This window comes from Pseudopipra pipra, chromosome 10, assembly GCF_036250125.1.
Source record: "Pseudopipra pipra isolate bDixPip1 chromosome 10, bDixPip1.hap1, whole genome shotgun sequence".
Lineage (NCBI taxonomy): Eukaryota > Metazoa > Chordata > Aves > Passeriformes > Pipridae > Pseudopipra > Pseudopipra pipra.
In genome coordinates this window covers 12,062,820-12,082,959 of record NC_087558.1, presented here as the reverse complement: position 1 = coordinate 12,082,959, position 20,140 = coordinate 12,062,820, and the positions used below count along the sequence as shown (strand labels likewise).

Here is a 20,140-nt window from a genome sequence, read left to right as displayed (position 1 = left end):
CATTTTTATGTAATTTGTGATACCTGTTAAAGTGCTTTGCATGCTTATCAGAATGAATCACTTGTGCAAGGTTCTGTGCTCTTTCTGCTTTTTATGACACTGTGAAATATCTACATAATCGGTTTAGGGAACCAAAGTACATACAATAGGGGGAGCAGAGATGCAGATGGTAAATATTTGTAGTGAATTCCTGTGATGGTCAGGAAAGAGGAGCCCATCAAGCCAGTTTTGAAGAACGTCCTCTTGGAGCCAGACTGAACTTGAATGTGTCCTGGTACATTTCCACAGCAAAGCAGAAAATCCCGCAGCGAGGCAGACTGATCGAACCCTGCCAACAGCTCACTCAGCCCATGCAGGAGCAGCCTCCGCACCTCCCGCCTGCAAACTGGGTCTGAGCAGGGTGGGAGTAGCCACAGCTTTAAACTGTTCCTTGCCATATGTCACAGTGCTGCTTGTGCTCGCCAGCCTGACCTGCAGCCGCGCGCGACACAAACAAAATTCGTGTCCAAAAGATCTGTGCTGGGCAGAATGCGGGTTCCTTTTCTCTCTGCTCCCCAAAGCATTTGCTGTGCTTTTTCATCTGTAGTTTCTAGTTTTTCGTCCCCGGCAAGTCACTAGTGCTTTCTGAAGGCTGGGAGGAAAGGAACAAACCACACCATCCACCTTCTGACTGCTGTCTGCGCTGTGTCTGCCGGCACCACACAGGTCTCCTGTGGGCATTAAGGCCAATGTCACCCACATCATTACCCAGCTGGGAGGCAGCTGCTGGCAGGGGCAGCTGCTTTCTGTGGAAGCAGGGAAAGGCTGAGGCTTCTCAGCGCACAGATGCTTTCCACGAACATATGCTTAATTAAGAGGCAAACTCGCCACCTGCTCTGCAGCGTGGGTATCCAGGCTCCTTTCAGACAGGTATTTGCTTTGCTGGGCACTTATGCTTTTATAGGGGGCTGGAAGTTGTGTTTGTGCAGCTGCGCCTCAAACCCGAGGCATCAGGTGCTGTTAGCAAGCAGAGCTGCCAGCTTCATTAAGGTAATTGTGCCCAAGGCCTTTCCTTCCTTATCCTGGTTTAATGAGGAGGCAAAGCATTCCCCTCGATGCCCCCCGTGGCTGCTCAGCCACATGGCTGCAGGGAGAGCTGCATGTGGGTGGGCACTGGAGTGAGTTTGCCCTCTGCCCCCACAGCTGCTGGGGCTGGGGAGGGTGGTGCTGCCACCCCGTAAAAAGCCCAGCACTGGGAGGGGAAGGTGAGCTCCTAAGGGCACCTTTACTGCTTAAACAAGAATCCTGGCTTCTAAAGATGCAAAGAAATTCATTGCTCCCTTTTGAACACTTGCCCCTGCTAGAATGCTGTGTAGGTTTGGAACCCATTGTCAGCCCTTCCCTAAGCCTCAGTCTCTCATTCAGCAGCCAAATCCCCGGCAGATCTGGCAGCGCTGCAGCAACCTGGGCAGGGATAAATGGGCCATGCACTCTGCAGCGTTGGTGGCAGGGACAGATTAACCCTCTTTTGCAGAACTAGTGCAGTGATGGCAGCTGGTGGGTGGCTGAGAGCCCCCTCTCCCTGTGGAGGGTAGCCTGAAAATGGATACTTGGCTTGGGGAGCTCCAAGTACCCGTGCTAAAAGAGAAGTCATTTAATATATCTGCTAAGCCTGGCCTGTTTTCTTTCTCACCACTGTTCTCTCTGCACCCATTGCAGAAATGCCTTTTCCACAGGGAAATGCATTTTCTGTGCCCAGTTTGTTATGCATGTGACATCTTCAATGAAAATGAACAGTTCTCCTGCAGCATTTTCAGGTTTATGGGTCCCAAGGGGAGATAATGCACAGGGATTTTAACCTGCAGCCCCAGAAACTCTACCAGCTCTGCAGAGAACACCTACAGAAATGCAAAATGCACATCTGTGCTCCAATCACGGAGCCGTGTTCTTGTGCCCAGCAGGTTTCTAGCCTTTTCATTCATTAAAGATGATTCAGGATGAGGACAATTAATTATTCATTAAGAGTCATTTTGAATTTTCACTAGCTGCAAGAAGGTACCTGTGGGACTACAGGAAAACAAGCATGACAGTGAGACAGGGTCTTTTGCTCCTTGCTGTCACACTGGGTCAGAGCCACCCAAGAGCCTGCCAGACTGGCAGCCCTGCCAGGCCACTACCTCAGTCCCCAAAAGAGGAAGCAGGCCCTGGGGAGTGGGGGGACTGAAGCACCATTCCAGCCTGCCATGAGCTCACAGAGGCAATGAGAGCAGAGCATGAACCTCCAGGGACCCTCAGAGCCTGCTTGGGTTGCTGCGCTGTGTTGCAAAAAGCAAAGCTGTCCTGGACCCATGTTTTTCCAGCTGTGCAGACACACAGAGGAACCAGGGGCTTGTCGCTCTGCAGGACACATTTTTCCCTGCTGTGAGGCAGAAACCACCAGCTCAGGTACTGTAAGGTGAGAGGAGGAAGTGGGAAGCTCAGAGCCAGCTTATATTAATGGATGTGATGAAGACACCTCTATGTTTCATACCTGAATGAGTTTTAGGTAAGAGGGTTTTTGTGCTGCCTGCATTTCAGCTGCTGAGGGTGATACCAGCCCGTGAGGCCACGCTGAGCTGCAGGCTGCGTGCTGGGGCTGTCACGCAGGAGCTCGTGGCACTGTGTCTGCCTGCGCCAACAACAGCATGAGAAATGTCACTGGGGCTCAACTTGCTGCTTGCAGCCCTTCTCTAAGTCCAGGGTGACTCCCCAGATTTCAGCTTAAGTAGGAGCAGCACTTGCACCTCTTCTGCTTTTGGTGGAGTATCATGTGCCTGAGCCAAGGTCCTGCTCAAGCAAAAGTGGCTGCATGTGTTCACATTGGTCTATCAGGCATTGGCTGGGAAGTCTTTGTAATTACTTAGTACCAAGAAAATGGGAAGAACCCTCTAAAATGAAACTATCCCATAGAAACCCTAATTACTTTCCCAGCATAAAGCTAATAAGGTAGAGTACTAGCTGTGTTCTTTTTGAGTAATTTTTGTTTCCAAATCCAGTTAGTCTTATAGCTAACCTATGTGCCCAGGGTTGAGCTGCAGGTACATAGGAGGCTGTTCTGGCTATCCTGACACCTTGCTCAAAGCAAAATCCATTGGAACAATTGCAAAGAGGAGAGCTTGGTGTTGGCCCACCGAGACTTTGCAGCATCCTCTGTGTACTTATTATTTGCTGTGATCAATGACACTGCAAAGGCCGTTTCCCAGGGTAGGAAACACCTAATTGTATAAACAGGCTATGCTGGGAAGGAAAATAGGACCCAGGAGAGAAAGTGGTGATGCATTAGAAATAATGGGCTCTATCAGTGTGATTTTGTTGGGGAAGGTAATCTCAAAGATTTATTTAAATAGGGCAGAGATGTGAGTGACTGCTACAGTCTCACTTTGTAATACATTTGCCCGTCAGAGAGCAGATAGCACTGAAGGCACTGCTTTTTTACAACACAAGTTCATTTAAACCAAGGCTCTGCAGTACTTGTTTGGTGGTGAGATAAAGCAATACCCAACACCTTCCTCTGAGTAGCAGAAATGGGTATTCAGACAGGAACAGCTGCATTTGTGGCTTTTTCTGTTCATTTTCTGCAAATTTTAAAAATCATCTGAAGAACAAATATTGAATAGATCTGTTTCCTGAGGTACTCCCCCCCCCAAAAAAAAAAAACCCACAAAACAACTTAATGATCTATTCTCAGTTCTTGCTGCAGAGTCAGGATGTGGGACCAAGAGAACCACAGAAATTTCCTTTTCCCAGGTGAGCAACTAGCCAGTACAGCACAAACCCATTTTGTTCTGTTAAAATGGAATATAATGCTTGACATTAATGCTGCGGTGGAAAGCTGCATGCAGCTTCTTTCCTAGGTTAATTTCCTATTTTATAGGACAAATTACAAATGTTGGGCTTGCATGACTGGCAGAGCAAGAACTGCTCAAGGCAACATAAATAAATAGCTATGAATAACAGATTGAGCAGGGACTTTCACAACTTGCAGACAAATGAACAAGCAGTACAGCTGAGGCCAAGCTAGTTAGCTAATGTTTTTCTTTGTAACCTGTGCACCTACATTACGCTGCAGGTTGTAATATCTGGAGCTGTTGCAGTAGTACATCTGTGTGAGTGGTGTCCCTTATCACTTGGCAGTATACCCAGAGACACTCACCAGACTTTGCTGGTTGTATATTCAGACAGCTAAACTGCAGAACCGAAGCTTCTCAGCTCCCCTCTTTGTATAGGATGACTATGCTAAAATAGATGGTAAAGGGGCAAAAGCTGCCTCCCTAGTAAACTTTGTGTGTGAAACAACTGCAGCTGACTCCTGCTTCTGAGTGAGTCCTGGCTTGCAGTGACCAGGACCAGGCAGGAGTGAAGGAGTGGGTAAGAAACTGTTGTGTACACCTTACATGGAGGAAAAACGCACTGAAGCCATGTGGTCTCTCTGTTTAGAGACTTTGTTCTCTGTGGAACAAGGCCAAGGTGCTTCATGATGCCTCCTCTGAGGCTCCAGTCAGCTTCTGACGGGGCTGCCTATGGCTTGCTGCAAAGTCTCCATCTCCTTTGGGGTGCTGTCTGGCAGGGACATTGCGGGGTGCTGCTCTGTGCTGTTACACAGGTGATTTGTTCTGCCCTGTTGCTGGTTGCATTTTCAGCGGAAAGTGAAGGTGACCTGAAGCGTGCACTTGGATTTCTGAAATATGTAAAGCAGAGCAAGATCCGTGGAAGAAAGTAGGCATTTCCAGTGTCAGTTATGGACCTTTACGTTTAGCAGGGAGCAATTCTAGCTTAGAATTTGCACTCGGATTTGCTAGGTACAGAGCACAAGGGCTGCATGCTGCAAAGGGGAAAGGGAGTTTAACTTAGTGCTGGGAGAACTACAGAGCTGGGAGTTTGTGCAGTGCAAAAAGTTTGGAGGGAAGGGATAAGATTTGTCACGTTTTGTCCAAAACTCCAACAGAAAAAAATCACACTTTGTTTCTAACTTGTTAAAACTACTTAGAATAAAGCACCTTGAATAAAAGAATAAGCAAGCGTTTGACTGGCAAAGAAATAAATTTTCCTTCCTTTCAGTTCTTCCAAGTTTTTTCAGACTAGAACGGTAAAATATTACAAATTCAACAAATAATCCAGTCAAACCACATGCAGATTTTTTTTTGGTTGGTTGGGTTTTTTTGTTTGTTTTTAATGTGGAGATGATGAGACAGATCATTTCATTGACCTGTCGCCTGTAGCACGGGGCACCTGCGCTTCTGTCGCAGAGCTGCCACAAGTGCAAAAGCTCAAGAACCGCTTGTGACGTGGAGGGGAAAGCCCTGCTAAGAACGACGTGGAGCTGTCACAGCTCACCGGGAGCAAGCGGTGCTCTGTACGGGGAGAGGAGGCGTCGTGCTGCTGGAGAAACTCTTCCCTTAGGAAATGGGCTACGATGGGTGTGGGCACGGTTGCTGAGGGACGCAGATGGGTGGTAGGACTCGCGGCTGTCGCCCGGGCGGGTGTGAGCGTGTCCCTGAGCACCAGGTGGCAGTGCTGCCGCGGGGACCGCGGGGACACCGCGCCTGCGGGCTGATGGGGCGCTGGGAATTCCCAAACCCCTCCGCCTCCTCCTCTGAGGGTGCTGAGCATCGCTCCGTCCTTTCACCGATTTCCAGGCCGTGCGTATTTTTCACGTTCGAGCCGAAACTACGTATTTCAAGTTTCTGTTCAGCAGAGAGCCCCGCCCAGCAGGGCTTGAGCCCGACCAGTTGTACCTGGGCTGTGGCGGAGGTGCTGCTTTGCCGCACACAGCGCACCGGCGGCTGCAGATCTGCCGGTGGGTCCGCCCTTCAGCTCCCTCCTTCCTCTGAATGCTGCTGCTCAGGGGAGCATCTCTTGGCTGCAAGCAGCCACATTTCTCTCTAGCTGTGCCTCCAGCAAGTCTCGGCCCCTGGTAAAATCTCCTGGGGCAGCTTTGCTGCCTGTGGGAACCTCAGCTCCAGCTCTGCAGGCAGCAGAGGAGTGCCCGGGTCAGCATCTGTGCAAGGTGAGCGCTGTCAAGCGCCCACTGTGGCTTGGGGAGGTGCTGCTGTGTGCAGATGTCTCGGTTTATTGATACAGATCTTCCAGACCGTTGTAAAAAATTTTTCTCTGCATTTATACTAGTTTAGGGTGGTTTTTTTCTTTTTCTTTTTTTTTTCCCTTTCTTTCTTTCTTCCCTCCCTTTTTTCCTTTCCCCCGTTTCCCCCATCCCTCTTATTTCCTTCCCCTTATTCTTTTTTTTTTTACTTTTTTCTTCTTCTTTTTTCCTTCCTTTTTCTTCCTCTTATCCTTCCTTTTCTCTTTCTTTTCCTTTCTATTAATTTTTTCCCTTTCTTTGTTTTTCTCCATCTTGTTTGGGTTTTTTTGTTTCTCTTTTTATTCTTTTTTGTGCCCTTTTCCCCCCCTTCCTTCCCTGCCTTCCTTTACCCTTGAGTCGGGGTTGGAGGGGGAGCGCAGGCGATCCCGGAGCCGGGATGCTCCCGCTCTGCCGCGGCTCAGCCGCCGCTGGGGAGCGCTGCGGCTCCGCGGCCGCCCGGGCCCGGCCCGTGAGGGGGGAGCTGCTCCACACAGTTCGTGTTTCCTGCTCGGCAACCCGCGCCCGTTCCGCAGGCGTTAAAAATGATGGGACTAAAGGAAGGAAGGGAGAGGGATGCTTCAGAAAGGGCGTGGTTTAAGATAAAAATCGGCAGCGGTGTCCCTTCTGTGTAACATCACGGGGGACACGCCCCCGTCTTGGCGGAGGGAAATAGGTAGCGGTTTTTATCGTGGTTTTCTTAAATCCCCTGTGGGTTTGGTTGAGAAGCCTCTTGCAGGTCAAAGAGCGCGCACTGCTGTGCAGGGCAGCGGACAGGGCTGTGCTGGGGATGCGCTGACAGGCTGGCTGTGGCTCTGCTGCAGTGGAGGTACCAGGTGGCTGCTCAGCCCCCGGGGGGACAGCGCTGTAACTCGATGAAAAGAAACTCAAACTTGTTTTTTTTCACCCCGATTTCAGTGGTGATTCTTGTATTTTTGCTGAGTTTCAGCCGCAATTCTGGTGTGGCCCAGTCACCTTGCACGGCAGGCGCTCTCCCTTTTCAGCTCCCATACCTGGCTGCTGTCCCTCTCTGTTGCGTGTCAGTCTGCGGATTCCTCACACCCAGGGGTTGTCCACTTTCATTATAAAAGGGATTAATTGAGCCTCTTCCAATCTCAGTTGTAAATACCTGATCCAAATTATTCCATGTGGAAAAAGAAAAAAAAATAGGCTTGCTCTAACCCACAGACCCTTGGAAAGAAAACTGGGAAATCTTTGGCTTAGGTGCAGTAGTGACCAGGATGCCCACAAACAAAAAACAGTGTTGGATTTAGAGGCAAAATGAGGTATTTTCCCAATTTTAGAAAAAGAAAAATCGAAACAAACCCACAATAAAAATTAATAGGCTGGGGAGCTTTACTTTGTTCCAAGTCTTTATCTAATTGCATTTCAAATTTTTCCATGAGAGACAGATTCCAAGATACTTTGTAATTCTCCCTCAGTGCCTTGAAGACAAGGGAAAGTTTGAAATGTGTTGGGGTTTCCTCAAAATTAACATTTTACAGTTAAATAATGTAGAAAAGAAACAAAATTAATTTCAAGTAAAATAAAATAGTTCTGTGAACTTAGTATTGTTTTTCTTTTTTTTTTAAATTCGTTGTAGGAAAAGAAGATGGCTCAGTGCAACATTGTATTTTCCTTATTTTTCACTCTCTTCACGTGCATAAAAAAACATGTTGAAATTTTTCTGAAATTGTATATGCTGAGAGCTGTAATCATACAACAACCTGTGGGGTGCAGTTACTCTTGCCATGCTGCTGTAGTTGTTTGTGCAGGGTGGTAAAGGATCTTTCTGAGTGGGAAACATCTCTAGTGTTTCCCAGGAACTGGATGGAGGCTGCAGGACTGACCCCCATTCAGCACACTGGAAGGACAGGGCTTCCCTGATGCCTATGAGCAGTGTCTCTTACTAGTCAGAATTATTTTCTTAGTGCAGCCCTGGGGACCACAGGGGTTTGGGTGGGATTAGCGGGTCCCCACTGCTCACCCGGTGGCACCTGCATCTTCTCCCCTGCTTCTGGGCTACTGAGCTCATGTACCATGGTTCTGGGGGTAGAAAGACTGTGGGACTGAAAAATTAAGTCCTGGTGAAGCAAGGTGGCAACCTTGTCATTTATTGCAGTGTGAATATAGGAATCCTGTGAGCTGTAAACAGGCTGGAGGAGCTGATAAGGGGGGGTGAGTGTGGCCAGGGGGCCGAGGCTACTCTGCAGCATCAGTGCCTCACAGGGAGGAGTAAGATATGACAGGGTCTCAGCTTGTGGTGCAGAGGATTTGAGCTGGATGCCAAGGGAACGCAGTCAAACGTGTCAGCTGAAGAGTGTCAGCCCTTTCAGAAAGGGGGCCTCTTCCTGACAGATCCATTTGCATGAGCATAGGGAAAGTGGGGGCTCCTCCATGAGCAGTCCTGGTCAGCATTGTGTGAAAAATCCCACCCTGAAATCCACCTGACCCCCCTGGAAAGTATCTTTGCAAGCCTTTCTGTGGTGAAGGCTCCCAAAAGCAGTATCATTGCCCTCATTTTATGGATGGGAGGAATCTGAAGTGTGGGGAGTACGCACCTGTGGTCTGGTGGCAGATGTGGAAGTCGAATTGGAGTGATCAAGCTGATGCTTTGTTCTTGGCGTTGAGGGTGATCTGCAGTGTTTGTGTCTCAAATGCTTCAGTGCTGTGCTTGTGAATCAGGCAGAAGGACTGCTTTAGAAGCAGGCAGTCTAGTTTTAGAACTGGCATAATCATAATTCCTATGCCACTAGGAGCAGGGGGGGAGGAGCAGATAAAAATCAGAAAATTAGAATTTATTACAATAAAAGCCAAAGTGCTAGAAGCCAAAACTGTCATTGTAATATGAGCTCTATTTTGATAGTGTCCTATTACATCATATAAGAGGTTGAACATGAGTAAGAATATCTTGGTTGGTAATTATTTGATTTGTGATATGTAGCTAATGTGTATTTGTTGTTCTGCTGTACATTATGCTGCAGCAATTCATTTCTAAACAACATTAACTGGCAATATAACAGTTCAGTGCAGAAATTACAGGCATAAACATACGTTTTACTTAGCTGAGTAATAGTTAAGTTGAGAGACCTCAGTCCTGCTCAGGGGAGATCTGGGGTAGAGAGCTGAGGGTATGTCTGTCCCTAACTCACTCTGCCAGCAGAATTCACTTTTCTCAGAGGATGCTGGTTGTTTTCAAATTATCCAGCAAGCAGAAAAGGCATGTGCAGACAGATGTGGGTACCAGCTGGCCAGGGGGACCCCACATGTGGGAGCTGACAGCTTCCCTATTCTGAAATGAGTTTGTGGAAAGTGGTGTCTCTGCAGGCTGCACTAATCAATAGCAAAGATCTGCAGGAGTGGCTTTCAAATTAGATAAGCTTTGGAGCTGATGTCTGAATGATGGTAACAATATAAACACTTGACTGAATGCACTCCTGTCATTGCATCCCTAATAACACTTAGATAAGACCATTTGTATTTTATGGGATCTTATTTTCTTTCACTTTATTTAATGACACCACTAAATAAAAGCACTCAGTTGCTTACTTCGATTCATCAATTAAATGTGTAAGGCTATTAGTATGGATATATTTTAAGATGGTTCAATTAGCAGAGGTTAAATAAAAAAGCCTTTTGAGTGCACATCAAATATCTCCCCATTCTTAGAGCATTAAAAAGAGATTTTTTGAAAGACTGAAAGTATTGGTGCTACAGATTAGAGAAGAGGTCTCTTGGCTCATGTTATTGTGCAGGCTGTGTCACATCATCTTTTCACAAATGTGCACAAAAAGCCTCCTTGGAACAGAGGGAGCAGAATGAGAGCAGCAATGTGCCCACTGGTCCTGTTGGAAGTGTCTTACTCCTCTGATCACTGGAAACCATTTCTAATTTCTAGTCTAAATTTATTCTTGGCCAGTTTCTACCCATTTGCTCTTGTGCCAGCATTGTCCTTCAGCTTATCTGTCCTCTGACTGCTGTAATTTATGCCCTGTTTACATTTCTTTCTGCCTGGGCAATGAAGATCTATGAAACATGTCCATTCTGCTTTAGTTTGTAGCCAGTTTCACTTTCTTAATTGCTCTAATGCCAGGGTTTCAAACAACACAAGGGAGCATCTTTTGTTTTAAAAAGAAAAGCCTCCATTCAAGCTGCACCATATTGTGGGAGTATTTTCCATTTGATTGAGGGTTTATGAATGCTTCATTTTTTTTTGGTATTTTTATTTTGCCCATAAAATTACAAAGCTGGGTCAAATTCAAGCTGACAGAGTCCATGTGAAATGGTTAAATAAATAAAAACAGAAAGAAGACTTTTCAGACCCTTCATTGTGCCAGGAGTCAAGAAAGAAAAGTGAGAGGATTGCAATAATTGCTGGAGCTATCCATGTGCAAATAATAAGGCTGGGAGTAGCATGTAGCCTTTTCTAGAACAAATGCCTGGTGTCTGCCTCCTCATGTCAACTGATTTTTTTCAAGGGGAACTTTGCAGGAGTCAGTCTGGCATGTTTAACTGGGGTGAGAGCTGGTGCTTGCTGCACAGGGATCTCTTGCACACCCCACGTTCCACACAGAGCATTGGCAGTGTCAGGGACTGAGACTGGAACTTGTGGGGAGATCCCTGGAGCATCAGTGAGATCTGGAAGTCTGCTTCATTTGTGTCCATTTTGATAGTCCCAGCCCACGTTTTTTTGGCTCATGACAGCTAAGACTTGCTGATGAATAAGCAAGGACCTTAAAGTTGTTGAAGGTAATGAAGTGTCTATGAATTATGCTCCTTCACAAGGACATGTTTGTGTTGCATATGCTCCTTTTACTGCTACTGTCTTCAAGCTTCTTTACCTGCATCTTTAATGAGGAGACAGACACTGCCCTGGTAGCTACAGGTCTTCACACTTAATTTCCTGAGTGCCTGACTTTGTCACTGTGGACTTAAAAGTAGCTCTATTTCGGAATCATTTCACTGTCAAATCAGTCTTTTCATGTGAGGGCACCTTCTTGCACCCCACATTTTACAGCATTTGAGGTGGGCTGGAGTGCGTATTAGAGGCATTGATTTCTAGAAGTATCTGCTATAATGGACTGAAGAAATAATACATTTGCATGTATTATTGGCATTACTTAACAAACAGAAAGATCCCCAAAGCTAAGCAAATGACAGACATAGCATGTATCAGGCTTATGAAAACAAATCAGAGGGGAGAGCCCTTGGAGCCAGAGCATGACTAACCTGCCATTCCACTGACAGGAGGCATAAGCCAACCCTCCTCCAGGCTGGAACTCCCCAGCATGTTTTCCTTTACTTCCCTTGTGTGGAGAGTTTTCCCAGGAATTCAGGGCTTGTGAAGGTGTTGAAGACAGTGGGACCCACCGCTGTTGAAGAACAGCTACCTCAGGAGCTAGGCAGCTTCATAAAAATAACTTTGTGCATCGTTTTCCCTCATGCAGAGGATCTGCGACTGTGAGAGTATCAGGATTTCAGCCCCTTTGCTGCTCTGGCTCTCTTTCAACTCTGAAGGATGCTCTTTGGGCAGAAAAATCCCAACATGCTTCTGCAGCTCATAGATAGATGGTCATCTCTCTGTGGAGTGCTGATGATCTCTGTTGCCATATTGCCACCTGTACCCAGCACAAAGCCATGTTCTCCTTAATTACTGACAAAAATGTCTCTTCAGAAGCCTCCCAATAATTACTCAAGTACCCACTTAAGTGGCTTTTAATTCAGGCTCCTCACCCCCACGCTCATACATTTTCCAATTGCCAAGCACAGCTAATCTTATGTATAAGCTTCTGCCAAAAGAAAACACTAATAACTTGCCCCCTGGTTTATACTGCCTTGCATGAACTTCGGTGAGCCCACAGCATCTCAGGAGATGGTATTTCCAACAGGCTGGAGCAGGAGCATTCAATCATATTGAAAGATGAAGGCTCTTATTGTGAGTTTCCCTACATCTGACAACACTTGGCAATGCTGCATCACCTTTTGTTGTAGTGCTGCTGCCTGCCTTGTCAGCTTGTCTGGTTACTGGAGGCTGTCCCTCTCCCCCTGCACTGGGGCAGGAGTGCCCTTGGGCTCCTGTAAAAGATGTGGGCCAGGTGGCAAGGATAAGCCATGGACATCATGCTGGGTGCCTGACACTGTCCATGGGGCGGCGGGGAGGCAGAATTCTCAAATTTGCAGCCTTCTCTGTGGGAGTAGAAAGGGAAAATCAGGGGATCCTGTCCTCTCATCCTGAAGGATCCAGCTGCATTAAACAGGAAAGGTTTTAGAGCAGGACTTCCTGGGTAAGCAGGGTCTGTTGCCTGTTTCTTCATGCCTCATAGAAGGCATTGCTCTCTGTGCTTGTTTCTACTGTTTTACTGGGGTAGTCTCCAGACACTAGGCTCTATCAATGACCTGTTTGTAGCAGGCTCCAACAGCCCTTTAACAGAATGGGTTTTTTTCTGTTATGTGATGGAATAAGACCAAAGAGATGCTAACTCTGTCCCTGAAGTGAGAAAAGCAACATGCATAGGAACGGGGAGGGCAGGCCAGCATGGACACAGAGGAAGAAAGAAATCACACTGCACAGGAATTCCTTGTCCAAAACAGAAGCTGTAGAGGGGTCATGAATAAAGGATGCAAAGAAACAGGGTTGCCCATGTCCAAAAGCTGTTCTTGCAAAGCCCCAGCAGAGCCCTACAAATCAGTTAGAACAGCTATTGCATCTTCCACTGTAGGCACTTCTGGAGTTCAGCAGTCTGAGAGCAGAAAAGGCCAAAACTGTAAGTCATGTCAGAGAGACACATGTGAATGGTACAGGTTGGGAGGCTGTGATGGATGCCTACAGAAGGAGCAGCAAAACAATCAGTAGTGGTGCTTTATTCTCTTGAAAAATGCCACTTTATCAAAACTATGCAAGGGAGAAAGAAAATAGTAATTTCAAAAGAACGTGTTGCACAGGGATTTTAATACCCATTTTCATGCCACTGCTCTGTCCAGTGCAAAAGCAGAGACTTGGTCTTGAAAGGGGTGAGACCACCAGTTCTACCACATCAGTGCACTTTTTTCTCTTCTGGCATTTCATAGTGACCTCCAAAAGGTCTCATTTTCACTCCTTGTGGGGAAGAATTGTAACTTTGAACCCAAGATTTTGTGCTAAGTGGATTTCTGCTCATACGAGCTCTAATACCAACTGACGCCGGGTGAGTCTCAGAAACCGGGCGGAAGGGACTAGTGATTTCACAGTCTGATCTCCTGTGTCACTCAAGTCAGGACTTCACTGAGCAAGCCCAGTAAGTCCTCCATTGGCAGGTGCATCAACAGGGCAAAAAAATTCTAGCTAAGTGGGACTTGGACTAGATGTTAGAAGGAGCCTTTCTCAGCTGAAGGTGATACAGAGCCACATTCCCAAAGGAGATGTGGGGCTTCCACTGCTGCAGGTCCCTAATCAGAGATCGGACCAACCTTGTCAGTGATGATGAAGGTACTGCTGGCACAGTACAAGGCTGACCTCTCCAGGGTCCGTTGTACCCTGTGTGCTGTGATATCAGCTCATCTATTTTTGAAAGAGGTTGGCTGCTAGGGTGAAATGATAGCGAATCCATCACAACTCTTGCCATGTCATTCTCTTGATGAATTACCATTGCTATTAACAATAAACATGAGCCCTGCCTTGACTTACAGCCTCCAAATCTCACTCTGACTTTCCTGGATTGAAAGAGCCCCTCCTTTTGAAAATGTTCTTACTGAGAGGTGAGAAATTTATTGGTCAGGGACAAGTCTTCTCTGTCATTCTCTTGGATACTGAGGATCTTAACCATTTGTCTTCTGTGGCCAGATTTTCAGCAACAGCAAACTCAGTGGCCACAGTATTAACAGGCTAAATACAGCTGAGTATCAAGAGGATTTTCACAGTGACCCCATGTGAATCCCTGTAGATGTGCATATTACTGCAACCAAGAGACTGAACTGCTCATGTCTCTCACTATATCCATATTCTTTCTATTTCTCAGACCCTCCCTGTTCTGCCACTTCTGAAGTGTGGCAACCAGACTTTGTGACTTTTGTGATTCTGGTGTTCGCCGCATTGGATACAATTGTGACAGAGCATTTCTTCTGCTCCCCATTGCTTCATGCATATCCCTATGGGCTTGAGCTCTCCTAGCTGCAGTTCTGTGCAGAAAGCTCCTGTTCAGCTGTATCTCTCTCATGGTTCCCAATTCCCAGAGTCATTGCTTTCTAGGGAAAAGAAATTGCCCAGTCTTGAAGTAATACAGACGGCACAATTTATCCCCAGAGGTTTGATCTGGCTGTGTTAAAAGGAAACTTGTTTCTATGAACTCCGTTTCCACGTCAGTTCAGTTTAGTCTCTTCGCCAGACTTGCCACGATCGTTAATTACTACTGCATTAGTCTTTGTATCCTTGGCAAACTTAGATTTCCTTCCAGACCACTGATATCTTCATTGGTGTCTGGATTGCAGCAGCTGTGAGAGTTCGGGCAGAGAGAACTTGGGATTTCATTTTGCTGGAGAGATAGAGAAGTTGATTTATTGCTGGGGAGGGAAATAAATTACAATAAATTACAATAATAAATAGCAAGAGGTGTGTTTGGAAGCCAGGGGTTTACAGGGGAAGTGATGTATTCACCCAGATCCTTTTTTACCCAGTCTTCAAACCTTGTCCTGGCTGTATGACAGCTGTAATCTCACATTTACATTTAGTGTTGAGTATGCCCTTGCAGTACGCAGGAGAAATAAGCAGGTTTGTTTAAATAAGATGCAATCTGGAGGCATGTAACTTCAGAGGCATCCTGAGGGCAGGATTAATGTCCCGTCACTCCTGTTCAGCAGAGTTTGATGGCAGTGGAAATACCAGGTTTTGTCAGAGTTGCTACTTTTCCTGCGAGCTCTCCAAACTGGGAGGACCCTCTGCTGAGTGACTGAGCAGTGGACTGCCCCTGTGAAGCATTTCTCTGCTGACCCAGCAGGATATGAGATGTGGCCCAGCTCAGGCTGCAAATCCTGGGCTTCTTACAAATTTGGAGGCTGGATGAAGAGACAAGTGAAGTTTGGGGTCAGAGAACTTTCCAAGGCCTCTTTAGGTCTGTCAGAATCCATGATGTGCAGATAGACAGATTTGTGGGTCTGGAGGGAGCTTGATATTTCTCCTTGACAGCTTCTGTCCCTTCTCCCTCTCTTGACCTATGCCAGTGCCACACAGGTGCATAGAGGAGGTGGATATCCCTAGTCTTCAAGCCTTGGCCTGCTGTGGAGCCTGTGGACCCATAGCCCTACTGGAGGAGCACGACAGGGGTTTCGCTCTCCCTCCCTCCTTTTTATCATTCTCAATCACATAATCGGGCTGGTTTGCCTCAGCCAAGATCTAATCAGGAAGGATCTCTTTGACTTTCAGCAAAGTCAGCTTGATGGAAACTTTAAATTGAAAGGCTTTTCCCAACACACTTGAAAATGATTTTGGTTGAAATTGGTGTCTGGCTGCATGATTACAACAGGAGGAGGTTTCCTTCCTCCCAGGGATGGGGAAAAGGATTTGCAGCCCCTCAGACCTCCTGAGCCCTGGTGTATGGGGGCCCTAGGCCAGAAGCTGCTCTGTGGGGTCACACTCCCCTCTCCACCCAGATCTCATCACCTTCATGCAGGTGACATGTAAATCCAGATAGAACCAGGTTCAGTGTCCATGGGAACTGGGCACCTCTTGCATTGTTGAAACTATAGGCCTAAATGGGCTACAGGTTTTCGTCAAATAGGATTCAAAGAGAAGGGTGGGGATGGCTGACCTCTCCTAGGGAGGGGGAGGTTGTAGGAGTGTCTTGTTCATGATGGTGTCCCTATCCTGATGTTTGAGGACTAAATATCTACTTTAGACAAGGAAGGGTGGGTGTGTGTTCAGTCTCAGGCTCACAGCTGGGGTTGTTCTGTGGTGGCTATTTCACCTCAAGCTTCTGCTCTGCATTAAAAGCACAAAGAATGTGATCTTCTCTTTCTTACACACTGTGAATGCAGACGTAGGACCTGGAATGAAATCTCCAGGGCTTTCCTTTCCCTTCCTTGTAGTTTCTGTGGCTTAAGGCTAATAAATGGGTGGCCATGAGTGAAAAGTCCCTAGCGCAGTGGATGGAGTGAGTTGCTGGATGTTGGGATAGGCCTAGTGAGGAAGAGGAGATGGATGGAGGAAGAAAGGAAGAGAGGCAGCTCTCTGTCCTCTTTTTTAAATCAGCAGCTATAGTACAGGCAAGAAGATATTTGAGTTTTCTTTCCAGATCCTTGGGTGGGTGTTTCTAAGCCTGGACCAGCTGGTTGGCTCTGTGCCCCTTGCTCAGGAAGGGTGGGCTCTTGGCTCTGCCTTGCACAAGGGGATCTGCAAGTAGGGTGCTGATCTTTTCATTGCTCCTTCAGCGAGGCCTCCTCCCTGCACTGTCCTAATGACTGAAGTGCCTCGTGGGAGCTGTCACTGGGCAGGTGTTTGCAAGTGCTTTGTCTTGGACTGTTGACACTTAGGAAGCCACAACTGAAGTGAATCACTGCAAGGACAGCAGTTTTCCATGCCCTGATCCCATTGGGAAAGGCAATGACAGAACAGCCAATGAACAGGACTGTTGGGGTGAGGTGATAACAACAGCTTTGAGACGAGCCCGTCTTGAACAAGCCTCAGGTCTGGCTCTGGCATGTGGGACAGGCATTGATCTGTCTGCAAGGAGGTCTCTCTTCATATGTGGGAACAGTTTCAGATGCTTCCCTCTGCTGCTCCTTTTCAGGCTTTGTTTAAGGGAGATGGTCCCATCACGTGCTTCCAGAACCCTGGAGACAAAAGTCTGTTTGGTCATACAGGGAGCTTCTTGAAGAAAAATGTATCATGACACTTTCACTCCTAGACAGCCACAGTTCCCTTCAGCAAGGTGCAGCTTTCTTATGTTCAACTGCCTCCACCTCATGTAGGCAACAAGTCACCAAGGAAAAATAAAAACTCCTGTTAAATTGAAAATTTTCTCTTAAAAAGGGGGAAAAAAATATGAATGCATAAAATCCTAGCAGAATTATTTCTTTTTCAGGTCTGCAGTTGATTTTGTTGTGTTGGTGCTGCTTGTGGCCTGGTTTTTGCAATAGTGGTTTCATTCTGCAACTTGCCAACTATGTACCTGCCACTCACTTTAATACAGACAGCCCCAACTTTTACCCAGGCTACAGCTGGTTTTAAAGACACCAGGTGAACTAATGAATACTCCTCATGATGAGTTGCAAATTTTGTTTTAATTGAATCTTTGAAGGCAAAAAACGGAGTAAAGGGCCCATTAAACAAATTATTTTAATATGGCAATCAGATGATGCAGGCTCTTCTGTGTTTATTGAAAGGCCAAGTCAGCTCCAAGCTCAGCTGTGTGAGAACAGCCCAGAAAGCTGGCCAGTTTTTGTACTCTGCTGCTGTTTTAGGGCCAGATCTCTCTCCCTGAATAGCATATTTTGAAGTGGCCATGTGAATTCTTATTAGGCATTCAAACACAGATATAAACCTATGCATTGTAAACAGAATTATGCTGCACAGAAACTGAGCAGAATACGGTAAGATCTTTTCTTTATCAGGTTAACCAGGCATGGTTTTTTTTCCAAAAAGTCCACCCACGCAGAGAGGCTGGGGAATGCCAAAGCTGCATGAATTTTAATTATGCTAGACATGCAACAAGGGGCTACCTTGTAAAGAATAAAGTTAATAAAACATGGATATGGGCTTAATTTTGCTCAATAAGCAGCCCTGGCAATGCACATTTTAGATGTAATTTTCGCAGCGTGGAAATTGGGTACAATTCTTAAGAGGTATCTGCATGCAGACTTTCAAACTCAACAGTGCCTTCCTATTGGAAGAGATTTGTTGCTATGCTGCTATAAAATGGTGAATTAGGCCATTCATAATTATTGGCCAGAGATGGGTGTCTTTTTTTCCCCATTCAACTACAGAAACATGCATACACATTTTTAAGTGGTATTAAATGTAAATCTCTTCCTTAATTTTTATGTATGCATTTTCAGTAGCTCTGCAGATAAAACAGCAAAAAACCTGCATATGTTCCTATCTGTAGTTAGCTCTGTGTGTACAGCATTAGTAAAGCAGAGATATGCCTAATGACTGAATCTACAGAACACAGCCCATGGCTTTTGAAGACTCTATGAAAAATAAACAGGATATTCTGTTAGCAACCCTGCGGGAATTATTGCACTTCACTAAGGAAAGATGCCAATAACCTCAGTTTTGACCTAGATAGATCGTTCTGTTTAGGAAGGTAAGGGAATGCAATTCTAGATCTCTTCTCTGCTTAAGTCACCAAAGCCCTGAAATTCAGCCATTCATTTTAAACCTCAGCACTGAGGACAGAAGATTTTATTTATCAAGAGAACAAAACCTCAGAACTTACAGTGTCTTGAAATGTTTATATTGGTCACTTTCCATAGGGAGTGTCTAATGCAGAGGCTCCTGGATGCTTGGGGTGAGGATATTTAATGAGCATAGTGAGTCTGATCTTCCAACAGCCCTGGGGAGCCCGAAACTCTGCCTGCTCCTGTGTGCCAGATATGGGGTCTTTCTCCACAAACTGCAGGAGGAGCACTGGCATATCTCTCCACCATGATCAAAACACTGTCTGTGTGGCTCATTTTATGAACCAGTGCTATTCTTGCATTCCCTCTTCATAGGGTGCACTGTGCAGCTTTCCAGACTGAGACTGAAGTGAGGAGGGAGCCCAGGGAAGAAGAGGCATGGGAGAAAAATTGCCATAATAACTCTGCAATAAAGATATTAATTATATTATATATATTATATATTTATATATAAATATATTTTTAAATTATGTTCCTTAAGGAAAAATGCCATATTGGCCCAGCTAGGTCAAAAAATTCAGCTTCCATTGGTGGCAATGAGGAATGCAGCCTGTGGGTTCAACAGGGGCTAGTTGCATAGGCTGCACTACCCTCAAAGAGAAGTAGCTGATATAGATGAAAATGGGAGGTGTTTTGAACCCTGTTTACCCAAATGAAAGTTGAAGGAGAGAACTTCCACTGGCAGAGACCAAAGACAAGGAGGTTTTTCTGTTTCACTTGGCAGCCCATCAAAGGCAATGTTTCACCTGTGAGAATGACAGTGCCAGGGGCATGATGAGGTTGGCTTTCCATTCTCCAGCTCAAGACCGCTCTAGGTTTGCTTGGTGTTTATAAAAGCATGGGCTCTTCAGAAAATTTTGTGAAGTTGGGGAATGATCCAGAGTCGTGCAGAGCAGATGCCCATGTCGGTACTGTCACCAGGAGCTCATGGCACAGTGCCCATGTTCAGAACCAAACCCCGTGGACTCCTTGGCCATCTATAGATAAAGACAGACCTGCATGTTGGCAAGTGCAACATTATATTCAGTTTCACAAGCTCTGGTTTAATTTAATTCCATCACTGCAGAAGCAGAGAGACCTGCGAGAATCCTTTCTTCTTTCTTAGGAGTTGCAGCAACTTGCTTTTCAGATCCACAAATCACCAGGAAAAAAATTACTATGACCGACTTTATCACTGATTAGGATCATTTTTAAGTGCAGAGCTGCTGCTCCTTGTTTATAGCTACACAACAAAACAAATTAGTTGCATGTCAAAATAGCTGGAACTTATCTAATATGGTGCAGATAAACCAGCATTTTTTCACCAGAAATTTGAAGACTACAGGCAAAAAAAGTATCTTTATATATACATTGAAAACTTTTTTCTTGGGAAGATATCAGATTTGCTCACATCCTTTGAAGATGAAGCTTTGGATAATTCACTGGCAGTTCAGACAGTGATTCTCTGATTGCAAACAGCTTTCTTTAGGCTATGCCTGTACCTTGTACTGCAATAATTCTTTGATGTCAAGTGAAATAATCCGATAGAGAAAATTAAAATATGAAGCATTTTAGTTACAGGAAAGGGAAGAAAAACCTTTATTGATTGGGATGGTGAAATCTGCTCGAAAAAAGTTGGCAGCAGTTAAAAAGAGATCAACAGCCAAACATTTGTATCTCCCAAATGGTTTTGAATAT

General features: G+C 45.9%; 1 protein-coding gene and 2 long non-coding RNA genes across 5 annotated transcripts in view; 2 read left to right on the top strand and 1 right to left on the bottom strand.

Moving 5' to 3' along the window:
- The window catches only part of FGF12 (fibroblast growth factor 12), a 221,578-nt gene that overhangs the window by 100,457 nt on the left and 100,981 nt on the right, over positions 1-20,140 (top strand). The window lies entirely within an intron of this gene.
- Positions 72-2,200, bottom strand: LOC135419629 (uncharacterized). The gene is made up of 2 exons (XR_010433066.1): positions 2,039-2,200; positions 72-631 (listed from the first exon to the last, which is right to left on the bottom strand). It is a non-coding gene; the product is annotated as an uncharacterized LOC135419629 (long non-coding RNA).
- On the top strand, positions 2,264-18,904 carry LOC135419628 (uncharacterized). Its single transcript, XR_010433065.1, has 2 exons — positions 2,264-2,424; positions 18,779-18,904. It is a non-coding gene; the product is annotated as an uncharacterized LOC135419628 (long non-coding RNA).